This window comes from Meriones unguiculatus, chromosome 2 (assembly GCF_030254825.1).
Source record: "Meriones unguiculatus strain TT.TT164.6M chromosome 2, Bangor_MerUng_6.1, whole genome shotgun sequence".
Taxonomy (NCBI): Eukaryota; Metazoa; Chordata; class Mammalia; order Rodentia; family Muridae; genus Meriones; species Meriones unguiculatus.
The window spans coordinates 98,329,911-98,344,572 of record NC_083350.1 but is presented as its reverse complement, the minus strand read 5'-3'; the positions used below and the strand labels follow the sequence as shown (position 1 = coordinate 98,344,572).

At 39.9% G+C, this 14,662-nt stretch overlaps 1 protein-coding gene across 15 annotated transcripts in view; it reads right to left on the bottom strand.

Moving 5' to 3' along the window:
• Anks1b (ankyrin repeat and sterile alpha motif domain containing 1B) overlaps positions 1-14,662 on the bottom strand; it is a 1,054,774-nt gene that overhangs the window by 552,827 nt on the left and 487,285 nt on the right. The window lies entirely within an intron of this gene.

The following is a 14,662-nucleotide window of genomic DNA, read 5'->3' as shown; positions in this document are numbered from 1 at the left end:
ACAGAGACAGGTTGCAGAGAGAACAAGCTAGACACAGGTGAAGACAGACTGAGCCAGAGAATGAGAAGGATCCAGAAGATTTTAACGTATTGCTAGAATTAGTTTTGCCACACTGGGGAGGCAGAGGCAGGACCACTGGGACTTGTTGGCCAGACAGTCTGGTTGAAATGGCAAACTCCAGGTTCTGTGGAGAGCACAAGGAAGACACCCACTATCAAACTTGCCTTCACTTGCACCTGAACACACATACATACACAAACATAAATTTGTGATTTCCAGTAAATGTTCAGTTAGCAGATTTCATGTTCTATACATCCAGGACATGAATTCATCTGAAGAGGGTTTATAGAAAGGAAAGTTCAATCCATGTGAGCCGGTCGTGGTGGCACATGCTTTTAAGCCCAGTAGAGGAAGATGGATCTCTGTAAATTTGAGGCCATCCTGGTCTACATAGTGAGTTCCAGGACAGCCAGGGCTAAGCAGAGAGACTTTGTCTCAAACAGCCTTAAAAAATAAAAAAGACAGAGAGAGAGAGAGAAAAAGCTGTGACAGACTGGCCTCATCTCTGATTCGGTAATCCTTCCAAAATGCATTAGTCAGTTTTTTCCTAGCAAAAGTGTTCCTCTTTTATCTTAGTTTTATGTAAACCAGACTGCCCTCCAGTTTATTCTGCAGTCTAGGATGTCCTTGAACTCCTGATCCTCCTGCCTCTGCACCCTCTACAATGCCAGGATTGTAAGCATAGCATGCATCTCCAGCCTGCTTTAGTTTTGTTTGTTCACTTTGAGACAGGGTCCTACTGTGAAACCCAGTAAGGACAGACAGAGCAATTCAGTCAGAAGCAAGAGAAGCCAGTTTAAATTAGTCAGCTTGGAGAGGAGTTTGGGCCAGCCAGCGAGAGTTCAGAAAAAGCAAAAAAGGCTTGGGAACAGCTCTCAATATCATGTCCTCATATGAGAAAAATAAAGCATTTACAATATCTCTTGGTATATGTGATTATGTATAAAGTTGTTTAGGAAATGGGGTATAGTTTTTGGTCAACCACCTGTCTAGATGTTTGTTTTATGGCACTTTTGAAATAACATTCAGTCACTAGACAGGACTGAATGATGGAGGAGCCATCAGCTGAAGAAGGGCCTAAGTGAAAAGACTGTGAGGCTGTAGTTCCATGGGGAAAAAGAAATTCTGCTACAAACATGTAACACCAAGTCTTCCCTGAGTCTCCAGACTTCCAGCCTGGTCCATAGAATACAAACTTACTAGCTCCCACAGTTGTACTAATCATCCAATGAAACAACTCCTTGAAATTATCTATTCATCTATTCATCACTATCTCCCTCCATCCACCTACCCACCCATTCATCCGTCTATCCATCCTAGATTGCTCTCCTTTTCTTACATCATTAAAAAAAAACATAACACAATATATTTCCCCACTGGTAAGCAGTTTTACAAAACTTCTGTCTTGCATTTTTGTATGTAAAGAACATATTTTTGTTGCTAAATTGATTCCTGAAAATAGTAAATGTTTGCTATTAAGGAGAAAATTTTGTCTGAAAAATATTTTCTCTTTCTGTTGATAAATGCAAACACAAATTCCGTCACCATATAACAATATACTGCTCATGAATTGTCCCTGAGCATTTACTAAAATTTGGCACAGAGCTGAAGATATGTAACTACTTAACTAAGTTAGGGTTTCATTGCTGTGAAGGGACAACATGACCATGGCAACTCTTATAAAGGCAAACATTTAATTGGAGCTGGCTTACAATTTCAGAGGTTTAGGCCATTATCATCATGGCAGGAAGCATGGCAGTGTGCAGGCAGACATGGTGCTGGAGGAGCTGTGAGTTCTACATCTTGACCCACTGGCCGCAGAAGAGAGACTGTTCTATATTGGACGGAGCTTGAGCACTAGATGACCTCAAATCCTACCCCCAGTGTGACACTCTTCCTCCAACAAGGCCACACCTACTCCATCAAGGCCACACCTCCTAATAGTGCCACTCCGCATGGACCAAGCATTTCAACACATGAATTTATGGGAGCCAAAGCTATTTAAACCATCACACTATTGTAACAAGTAATTGAATCAAACTAATCCTAGTATTAATTCTTTGTAAATGATGACACAGGTCTCTTAGTTTCTTTCACTGTTGTTGTCATAAAATGTCCTGATAAAACATCCTGACGAAAACAGCTTAAAGGAGAAAGGGCTTATTTGGGCTCACAGTGAAAGATAGTTCATTACAGTGAGGAAATCAAGGCAGTAAGAGCTTGAAGCATCTAATCACATCAACAGAGAACAACAGATGCTTCTTAGGGCTCACTTACTTTCTCTATCTCGTGTAGTTGTGGATCCCCTATTAAGAGTGTCCATAGTCAAGATGGGTCTTCCCACATTACTTCCCCACAAGCAAATCTAGAGGCTCATCTCCCAGAAGACTCTAGATTGTGTCAAGTTGACAATGCTAACCACTGTAATGAGTAATACACATGCTTTTAGGATTGGGGACATGGAAAGAGTTCTGTAGCATATTATAATAATAAATGAATGGCATTTAAATAGTTTTACAAATGGAACAGAGTCTAAAACCTGAAACCCAGGATACATTGTGGAATCTGAGTGCTAATGGTGCCTGTGTAGGTTCATTAGCTGGAGCAACCGTGCATCACTGGTAAAGGATATTGACAATGGGGTAGGGAACATGAAAATCTCTATATCTTATATTCAATTTTACCATGAGAGTAAAACTTCTCTAAAAAATGAAGTCTTTTAAAAATTAATGACCCAAGTGTGCATAAAACACGAATTACATAGAACATCAGGGTTTAAAATCAACACACACCATACTGATAGCACTTAGGGTTTCTATCACGCTGTGTTCCTTATGATTCACTTGTAATTAGTCAGAATATACTGCAGCTGTTAGTGATTTGGGAGAAGAATAAGATTTTCAGAAAGAGAAAATGTTTCATTATCATTGCTTTTCAAAATTCCTTTCTTTGTAAATGGTGTTTTATGTTTTTCCATTCCCAATTCCAATCCTAAATGATAGTGTTTGCAGGGTTCTATCACACATGATAAACTGCACACCAGTTTTATTCCCCACTTTCTGCCTTAGTACCATAGGCATGCATTTGCTACACAAATTTTTTTTCAGACATTTCTATAGGTGGTGATTTCTGACTCTCTGAGGCTGATCTTGCTAAAACACAGGATGTCTGGTTTCTCAGCTTCCCGTGTTTATACCTGGACACCCTTTCTCAGATTGTCATGTGCTGGTATGTCTTCCGTGTTTCTCATCTTAGCAATTATTTGAATTTAAATAGGACATTTTATTGTGACATTTGAATGTATGCATATAATGTTCACCTCCCACATAATATTTAGTTCAACATTTGTGTGTGTGTGTGTGTGTGTGTGTGTGTAAGCCCTTAGTTTCTGAGATGCTGTAACACCAAGGATACATATGTTAAAATAATTCTATTTCTTATAGATGCAACAAGGGACTTTGCAATACCATAAAACCTGGTGTGTTTTAGCAATCTTTTTATGTGTTGTATGAAAGGAGAGGTTAGTAATATCTTTATATTTCCAAAAGGACTATGCAAGCATAGGTTCACCCTTTTTTATAATTTTTACATATATTATATCCCTAGAGATTATGATAGGCTTTCCTACTGAAAACGTACTATTGGGTAACATAAGGAAAAGGCAGGAACAGGCTTTTACGAACCAATGGTGGTAATCAAAGAGTAGAAGATTCAGCATGACAATTTTAAGCATCAGAAATATTCTCAGACTTTTAAGATAGTTGGGAGAGCAGATGAGAATTGCCCGGGTTGTGGATCTCTGCTGGTTTTAGCTGAGTAGAATCCTTCTGCACCAAGACAGCAGCATGAGGAGACTTTGAGAGACCCTCATCAGGTAGATGAGAGTCTCAGCTAGTGTTCCTTCCCACTCCTGCTAAAAGGGGAGGTTTGGTGATATGTAGGCAAATCAGACCAGCCACGGGATGTGAATCTTTAAGTTCCATGGTGACGGAAAACCTTTAGAGCTTATCTCTATGGCGGAGTTTCATGGGTTGCTGTAGATACCCCTATTTGGTCCAGATGCTCTTTCTAAATCTTTGAACTGTTTTTTTTTTTTTTTTTTTTTTTATCCTGCTGGTATGTTAGAACTGGAAAAAAGACCAAGAAACGAAGTCTCTTTAGTGATCTGGAGAACTTAAAGAAAAAAACTAAAACAACCAAAACAAGTAAAATTAATGAAAAGTGCTCTGGGTTAAAAAACAAAGACTTTTTACAAAATTGTGGAGTTGCTGCTTATCTAGAAATGGTGGAGAACCCTGGCCAATCTTGAAACAAGACTAAGTCAGAATGTGAATGAACACTGTTACTTCACTGAGAATCTTGCAGTGAGAAGTGGCAGCTGCCTGACAATCCATCTGTGCCCCACTATGCTGACAGTTCTTCTCTTCTTCTAGTTTGGGTAGCTTTCATGTGGGCCAGAATGTTTCGAGTCAAAGACTTTATTAACTGAGAACTTTAGATGGATTATCTAGAACTTAAGTGATGCCTGGGTGTTTACACACACACAATGGGATTTTTTTTTTTAAAGAGTAGGTTCCTATGCCACAGAGGGCCTCTGAAAGGCTCTGCCCTGCAGACTATCAAAGCAGACACTGAGACTTATGACCAACTGTTGGGCAGAGTGCATGGAATCTTATGAGAGAATTGGGAAATAGTAAGATCTGGAGAGGACAGGAACTCTCCAAGGAGAGCAACAGAACCACAAAATTTGAACACAGGGGTCTTTCCAGAGACTCATACTCCAACCAAGTACCATGCATGGAGATAACCTAGAATCCCTGCACAGATGTAGCCCTTGGCAGTTCAGTGTCCAAGTGGGTTACATAGTAATGGGAAGAGGGACTGCCTCTGACATAATCTGATTGGCCTGCTCTTTGATCACCTCCCCCTGAGGGGGGAGCAGCCTTACCAGGCCACAGAGGGTGACAATGCAGCCACTCCTGATGAGATCTGATAGACTAAGATCAGAAGGAAGGAGAGGAGGACCTCCCCTATCAGTGGACTTGGGAAGGGGCATGCATGAACAAGGGGGAGGGAGGGTGGGATTGGGAGGGGACGAGAGAGGAAGGGGCTTATGGGGGGATACAAAGTGAATAAAGTATAATTAATAAAAGTTAAAAAAAAGAGTCAGTTCCTAAATTCAGAGAACTTCTTTAAATTTTGTTGTTTGTACATCTTTATGTGAATTTAATAAAACATTGGCTTAGATTCTTGTCCTTGATAGAGTAGATCAGGTTCTCTTAGCATCGGTGCTATGCTCATTTCAGAGAGGCAAACCTTTGCTAGGAGTGAATGACCTACTACTGTGAAGTGTGTGCTAACATCCCTAGTCTGTCTCTAGTTACCAACAGCAAACTCCCAAGTGTCTCCTGAGGGAAAGGGCAAACCCTCTTCCATGGAGGACCACTGGAGGATTCTGGTAAACATCTAGTGCCAGACTCAGCTTTCAGGGACACTACCTTTTAGTTACTGACTTGGAAAGTTACTCGTTTTCTTTGTCTTAGAAATGTTCATGTAATCTTAGAGTAGATAAGACACTTGGTGACACGCTGTAAAAGTCATCACTGCTGGTACCAGCACTATTATCACAATTCCTAAATCCTAAATGCATATTTTCTGACCCATATCTAAGTAATGACTAACCAGATTTATAATTAGGATGTCTGACAAAGATTGATAGGGAATTAACCCTCTAAAATAACCAAAGACAACAATGAAGTAACAGTAAGACCCCAAAGGGTCTACATATAGTGATTCCATATCATAATAAGGTAAAATTTGGACTTAATTCTTTGAACTTAAAACTATTTTTTTAAAAGTAATGTTGCTTCCCATACTTAGGGGAAAGTACAGATTGGAAAAATCTGAACAAGAATTGTATGTCCAAAGAATTGTATGTCTAATTCTAAAAGGAGTAATTTCTTCTTTCTTCTAAACCAGTGGTTCTCAGCCTTCCTAATTCTCTGACCCTTTAATATAGTTCCTCATGTTGTGGTGACCCCCACCATAAAATTATTTTGTTGCTACTTCATAACTGTAATTTTGCTACTATTATAAATCATAATATAAATATCTGTGTTTTCTGATGGTAAATATGTTAGGAAACCCCTGTGAAAGGGTTGTTTAACCCCAATAAGGTTTTTTTGACCCCCCAAAGAGTCATAACCCATAGGCTGAGAGCCACTCTCTGAACTATAAAATGTTAGGCTCAAAAGAGGCTATGAAAAATCAATAACTACGGTGTGGACTATTGTCACATTGAACTTACCTAAGAAATCCTGCCAAAGCCAGTATTTTAAAGGAGGGAGTTTATGCATGAGCATTTCAAATCCTCTCAAGTACACAACAGAGAAATGACAGATGAAGCCATGAATTATCAAACCACTTTCTGTACAAAAGTAAACTCTTGAACTTCTGTGTTTTGCTTAATAGAAAATCTTTTCTTCCGTGACTTGGTTATGACCTCAGACACACACCATAACTCACTTGGTTATGGCTCTGAATGCGCTGCGTATGGAAAACAATCCCAGGTGGAAACTCTGACAGCATGAAAACACAAAAACAACAGACCTGCACAAGTGACCTTTAAACTTCTGCTTTACATTCCTTATCATAAAATTCAGCCACCTGGAGACTGTATTCTCTTTCCTCTTGGATCCTCATGCACACACAGGTGAGTACAGCACTTTCCCTGGAAACAAGCCACCCTTCCCAGAGGGCAGCCCTCCGGTCCGTGTAACACAAACTTCGCTCTACCCAGGTGCATTCAGATAGTGTTTGCTTGGCGGACATGGTGTGGCATTGGAAAGTATAAGAAATGGAAAGCACGAGACTCTATCAGCAGATTTTGCTGGGAAGCACGATTTTGACCCAGCATGCCCATGGAAGGGACTCTCTGAAGGAAGCCAACAGAGAGCTCAGTCCAGAGCCAACAGTCTTAGAAATGTCTTTGCAAGTAAATTGTGTGGTTCAAGTATATGCTGTTCTCATTATGAGCTGAGCCACAATTAAAATTTCTCTACCACCAAATTGCACAAGGAGGCCTTGTAAATAGAATTCATTGGATAAATATTTCTTGAGTTCAGTGTCTCCTTATTTCTGCATATTAAAATGAAGTAAGGGCTTTAATGAAGTTACATGGCTAGTTAATTACAGTTTGTCTAGAAAATCTGTTTTCCTGAGATCCCAGTCCAGCTCTGGATTGGCAGACAGACCAAGGACATGTATGTGTCCGCATACACATTATAAACATGTGTATGTATTCATGTACACCTGCATCTGTGCATGTATGGAGATCAGAGGTGATGCTGGGTTTCTTCTCTATTGCATTCCACCTTATCTTCTGGAGACACTGAACCCAGAACTCACTGATTCAGCAAGAGCAGCAGGTCACCAAGCACCTAGGGTTACAGGCATGTGCCATCATGCCTCGCTTTTTATGTAGCTATGATGGGTACAGATCCATGGCCCCATGCTTATGTGACAGGGACTTTTCTGACCATGTTTTCTCTTCAGCCTTCACATTGGAGGTTTTGATGAAGGTTTACCTGTCTGCTTCTCTAAGACACATTTCATCACTGCTATCACTTCTTTTAACTTATAGATTAACTATAAACTGAGAGGTTAAGAGAACTGTTTGTTGGGTTTTCATTTGCAAGATTAATTGTACCAGAAGAAACATCCAAAAAAAAAAAAACAACAAAAAACAAAAAACAAAAAAAAAAAAAACAACACTGTAGATGGTTCTGCTCCCTAGGACCCAAGAATACCAATAAAATAGCCAATGTAAGACACTTAAATCAAAGAAAATTAAATATCATAAAGTTGTTCTTTCTCAACAGTTGAATTGTCACAGTAGCACAAAAGCTTTCAGCCACCATGAATCTTTTATGCTTTTCAAAGCAATCCAAAGCTAGGCTCCAGAAACTATTTTGGATAAAGCAAACTTTTAAGAATAAAAATATAGCTTTCCCCGGTAACTGTTGCATATTTCAATATGGATGACTGTTTAAAAACACTTTATCACATCGCAGTGTTATTTGATTTTTACAGTGATTATTAGCATTTTCCATAAATGGCTCTGGTAGGATTTGCTACACCATATATTCTCCTGAAGTCTTATAAATTTCCCATCAAAAAGTGTAGGCTTATTTCCTATCTCATTAAATATAGACGGGCTTGTGACTTCTTTGAACACCAGTTTAAAAAGAGAAAAAAAACAAAACAACAACAACAAAAAAAACCCTCTCCCTTAGCTAGGCCAGATAATGCAGCACACACATGCCTCTTGTGCAGAAGGACTTTCGTCTGTTCCTGCTTCCTCGATGGCAAATAAACCCAGAAGGTCCCTGAAGTAGTGCAAGATAAAATCTGTGGCGAGACTAAAAAATCTATTGGAACTCCAGGAAGACCCCACAGACTATTACCAAATATAAAAGGCTATAGGAGGACCTCAGAACATTCCGTCTCTCTGTTAAATCTTATAGAGCTTCTCAGTATCTAAGGGTACATATGATGACCATGAGTTTCATAGGGAACTCAGAATACAGAAAGGATTCTCTAAAGATATCTGTGAGCATAGCTTTTGTTCGTGAGAAGAAATTCTAGTAAGATTCATAGAAAACCCACTAAGTTTTTATAACTGTTCTGAGAAACATTGCCTGTTTGAGGCTAAAAGGATCAGAGGCAATGCCACAGAAAGAGAGGTCTCTGGGCAATGGAACCCCTTCAGGTAGGAATCAAATTGGAAGGGTACTTCGTTTTATACATGGATCACTCATATGACAAAGGAAAGCTATTCAAAGGGAATAGGACCCCAGATGGCAAAGGCAAGAACCATAGAGAACAACATCTAGGTCAGAATTGAGCCCAAAGCACAGAACTGGAAGCAGGATGGGCCAAAGCCTGCCATGAGCCTACTACCATCATTTTATTTATTTCCATTGGAAATGCCCGTGTTTTGTCAATTATGTGCTAAGTATGTGAGAGGCAATTATCCTGTTTCGTTGTTTCATAAGGATTCAGACCAAGGGAAATGGCACTCAGATGTTTTTTTGTAAGATAATTTACCTAGTAGTTGACTCTACTGTAGGCATGAATGTCAGGTGCCAGACTAATACTGAAGTGGATGGAACTCTCTCTCTCCTCTCTCTCTCTGCCTGTGTGTGTGTGTGTGTGTGTGTGTGTGTGTATAGGGGACTTTGGGGAAGGTGAGCATAGTTTGGCTTTAAGATAGAGTATGTTCTGTTTATACCATCTTTGTGAAGATGGCGACAACTCTATCCTCTTTTTTGCCTGTCCATCTATAGTACTGATACTTTCCTTTCCAATTAAAGTCCAAGTCTTAACAATTTAATTTGGAGTGTCTAACTGATGGAATGATTCTGTAATGTGTGTGTGTGTGTGTGTGTGAGAGAGAGAGAGAGAGAGAAAGAGAGAGAGAGAGAGAGGGTCAATTTAATGCCCCTTTTTCTTGCATTTGAAGATTGGCATTGGAGTCCTACAGAACTAGGTAAGCAGTTTCACTTCTGTTTTTCCAAATGCCTTTAGGAAACTCAAGGTAACTCATGCAGTGAGCTGTCATGGAGAGAACAGAGATGTCCAGTCCCCTGCCTCTCTAGCTCCATGGTGGCTCATCTCCATCTACTTTTATTGGATAAGAAACACTGACAAGGCTAATCACTAAGCCTGCTCTGAGCTATGTAATCTATAAGATAATACAATGATTCCTGTTGTAATTGTATTAAATTTGGAATGGTTGCTACAGCAACGGAAACAACTCTTCTGAATTCAGAGGGCACTTGATTTTCTCTTCTTCCCTCTATCCCCATTTTAAAAATAAGAGAACACACAGATTTTGGACCACCACGACCTCGGGTTAAGCCTATAAATAAGATCAAAAAGCAATCCACCAGCTATCACAGGAAACTCTAAATTTAAATCAAAATAGGTTTTAAAGCATTAAAAAAAATCATTCAGTACTCCAGATTATAGAAAGTTGCTTTGTCTTTCTGTTTCCCATCTGTTGATTAGGAATAATTATCACACAGATTAAAATGAATGAATTAATATATGAGAAAAATGCCTATGGTGTAATGGTGGCGTCTGTCACAAAAAAATGCCTGAATCAGTTGCAGAATTCACCTGGTGATGATCCGTGGGGATCATAAGAGCCAGAGTCCTAAGGATGGTGCCAGCGGTGGGATGAGGTGTGTAAAAGACACTATTCAGTCCCTTTCTCTAAGGACTGAGACATTTTCTTTACTCTGTCAGCAACAAGGGGGAGAGGCTGTTTTGTCTCTCTTAGACTTGAGTTCTTTCCAGGAAAGGGCAGAGACTTTTATCTCTGGCACTTAAGAGTGATTCAGCCATTAAAAGAACTGAATGACCACTAAGTGGGTAAAGGAAGTGAGTTCTTTAATATAGCAGCTTCTTCCTAAACATGTGCAGACATGGCCAGCGATTATGAGAATCAGAGAATACCAAGGTTTCCTGTACAGACAAACCAAGTGCATACACGGTTGTATGTGAATCAACAGCCAGTATATGTGCTTTCTAAAGCATGTTATAGCATGATCTCACAAAATTACCGAGAGGCAGGAAAATATCATAATGCCATGGTCAAGGGCAGAGATTCTGATCAGACTGTATGGTATTCAAGCCCAGCTTGACCCTCTTTTGAGACAGTAAGATGCTCCATAATTTGTTGTATATCAGATAACAGCATGGACCTAGCATTAGTGCAAGGGTTAAGTTACTCAACACCTACAAAGTATTTTCTTAATAGAGATCAATTACAGACAAGAGTCTAACAGACAGTGGTACCTTTTATTACTAAAAGGGAGAAAATTGTTTCAAGTACTCTAAAACTTCTGAGAATTAAGAAAAAAGAAACAGACAAATCTTTCAAATGAAGAAAATTGCTACATAAAGTTATGGAGATAGTTACGTAAGTACCTAGAGGCCCCCACACAACACAGTAAAGCTAGAATCTTTTGCAATTTGTCAAAACGAACTAAAGATAGATGAATAATAAATACTAAGCTGTTAATGCCAGTGTCTACTTAGGATAATTTAATGACAAAAATCTACGCAGCCCCACTGGGCTATGCCAAGACACTGTTCTAACTATATCTAATTTGGTTGACTTTTCCTATTTAATTAGTGAATAGTATAATTATGTGTCTGAAAGTTTGTGTGAATTTAATGCCATCAAATAGCATGAATGCAAAGTAGAGCAAAATAACAAATTCTAGGTTTTTTTTTTTTGCTTTTTTTTTTTTTTTTGGCTTTTTGAGGTCTTGCCGTCTTACAACGAATACAATTAACTCCCCAGAGTAACCCTGATTTGCTTACATAATGAATGCTGTGGGGATGGAAGGCACTTTCACATTGCTCCTCATCAACACCTAGAAGACTGCCTCTGATTTAGTTGAACCAAGGTCATTTTTAATAATTGCAAGTACGAGGGTCTACTGAAGATCTGCTCAGGAAAATGTACTAACGCAGCCAAAGCAGATGCAGTTCTGCCTGTCTCATTCTTTTTAATTCCTCAATTGTTAAAATAATCAATATGACCCTTCACCAAGCAGCTATGTTTGAGAGAAGTCCACACGCCTGCAAAATGGAACACTACATGAATGCACTGTGAGGTTTTCTTTTGGATGACATATGAAAACATTTTGCTGAGATATAAGAATATACACTGAATTTTTCGGAAAAGAATATGATGATTTCCTACAGTATTAACAAAGACAATGAGGTAACAACAATAAGTAAAAAGTATTCATTTTGACAAAAGCATGGGGAAATTTTTCTAACTTTCGTGAAAAATGGGGTTTTGTTGCAGTATAGGTTTGTGAGTTAATGTCAAATGTTTCACTGATACTTAATATATTATTTTTAGTATGTTGATTAGAAAATTTATATTGAACCAATTTTAAAATTTCATGCCTAACCTAGCTAATAAGCTTGCTCATTATTTTTCAGATGAACTAATTCTTAATAGTCTTTGTTCCTTCCAGCCTTTTCCCTTCCTTCCTCCCGCTTTTCCCTTTTTTTTCAATCAGTATTCATTACATAATGATTTGCTTACTGGCAACACAGTACTAGGTCTTAGAAATCCCATCAGTAAGTCATAATCTCTGCACCATTGTTTAGGTACATGTAATATAAACGACTTTTTAAAAATCATTTAGGATGTGCCCCAAATACAACAACTAATATAACAAGAAGGGACACAGAGATCCGAAGAGCCCAGAGGCAGAGGGGAGCCTTACACTCCCCTCACAGAGTGATATCTGGAAGTTGGAAGTATGAGTGAGTGTGTGTATGTTTGTGTGTGTATGCACCTGTGAGTATGTATTGGTGTGTATGTATGGGTGTGTGTATGTACATGTGTGCATGTGTTTATATGTATGTGTCTATGTATGTGTATGTATGTATATATGTATATGTGTGTGTAAGTAATGTATGTTTGTATGTAAATGTGTATATTTATTTGTGTGTACATGTGTATGTATGTTTGTGTGCATGTGTGTGTGTATGGATTCTTCCCTAGGAACTGCAGAGGGAGCGTGGGGCAGGCCTCTGGCATTCAGGCCTATAAGATAATGAATGTCTGTTTCAAGACACTGTGTCCACAGTACCTTCTTGTAGCTGCCCTAGGAAAATAATGCAGACAGGCTGGCTCTAAGGTACCCATGAATCTCCCATGTAGCACAGTCTGGGACTGAAATGGGTGTAATTGTTTGGAACTCCAGCTTAGTCTAGAGATAAAACCTTGCAGAATAACAGCAAGCGGTTAAGCAATGAGACCGCACACATGCCATTGAGGGGCAAAGTAAAAATAAGAGGTCTAAAACCCCAAAGAACAACAGTCAGGGGAGAGATGGACACAGAGGACGACGGTGATGGAAGGAGACAGGGGGCGTGTGTACCCCAGAGCTGCTTGCAGAGAGTGTCCCAAGGGATAAGCAGAACAGACTTCTCTCACCACAACAAGGAAGAGACCTGTCTACCTGAGAGCTATGACTGAGTCCAGCAAGGCAGGCAAGTCTTTCTAGGAGGTCGAATGTGAACGTGAGGGAACCTACGATGCTAGAAGCCAACAGAGATTCTGGAATGGCTTTTCACATGACTTGGGCATCTCTGTTTGGATGGCCTTTAAGATGATTGTGTTTTCACCTAACGAGGCACCTTGATGAGAGGAGAATGAAAGAGCACCTCGTCCTAATCACCGCTGGCCATAATGAGGCAGCTCACTGAGTCACAGCCCACCACTGAAGAGCTTCACAGACGTGCATCTAGACATCTGTTTAGAACCTGTTGTTGTAGAGTTTTCTGCATAATTTATAAAGAGGGGAATTGGAGGCAGGATAATGTTTTGAAATGTAAAACATCTGACTCATAGCAGAGAGGAAGAGCAGGGGACTGCCCAGGAGAGACACTTATCTCATTGTTCACATGCTGGGCAGAGAACATAAGACATCAGGCTTCTCAAAGCAAAACTACTTTAATGAGGGTGAGTCACAGTGCTACCCAGGGAAATGAATCAGGTGCCCACATGCCTAGGCGGCTTCATAATTACAGGTTTTCCCTCCGTTTTAAATTAAAACGAAAAGTCAGGTAACAAGTAATGTCCCCATGGAACAAATTCAGCCAGATGGAAATATTCAGAGGCCTAAAAAGTAAAGTGAGAATATCAAAGGGAAGTAGCTTTTCCGAAAAGAAAAAGGAGGAAGGAAAGAAGAGGGCGGAGGAAAACCCTGCTCTAAGCACGCTCACGTCTGCTGGCCTGAAGACACTTTGAAATGCTTCTACCGTGTCCTCTATTCCAGCTGATTCTGGCACCTTAACCCCTTGGAGGAACCACGATAGCTTTTTCTCATCATTAAACTTTTAGAAATAAGAGCAGAGTTTCCTATGGTGTCTGGATCAACTAGGAGAGTGAGGATCTCCTTTGTCTCTTTCTCCATTTATCTCACTAGCTTCTGCATCTGATGATGATGGTGGTGGTGATGATGGTGATTGGAAGTCCTGTAAATCCAATATCTGGAACATCTTTTCCCTCAGAAGCTGATCTGAGCAGCCATTGACTCACTTCTGACAGACTGCCTCACTTCCTGTCCTGGTCCTCTAGGCAAAGCAGAAGCATGAATAAGAAGGGAATAAGGGACAATGCAAAGCAGATATCATCGGCTGCTTAAAGCCTGGTGTAGTTTCCCATCAGAGCTAATTCTGGCCTAACAGTGTCTTTGTGAGAACTCTGAAAACCCACCTGGGTCAAGCAGAGAATTAATCTGATATTTTAGAGCGATTTGCTCTGTGGTCGGGTCTCTATACAGTGTGGGAAGTGTAGCTCCTCATAGCTCCCACAATGTCCGTGTGTGTGTGTGTGTGTGTGTGTGTGTGTGTGTGTGTGTGTAGTCTATAAGTGTATGTGGGTGGCAGCCAGAGGAGAATAATGGTGTCCTGCTCTTTCTCTGCCTTACTGCCTTGAGAAAGGATCTCTCATCAAACCTGGAGCTCAAGTTTTGGTGAGAAGTTTTGGGAGGGATGTGGG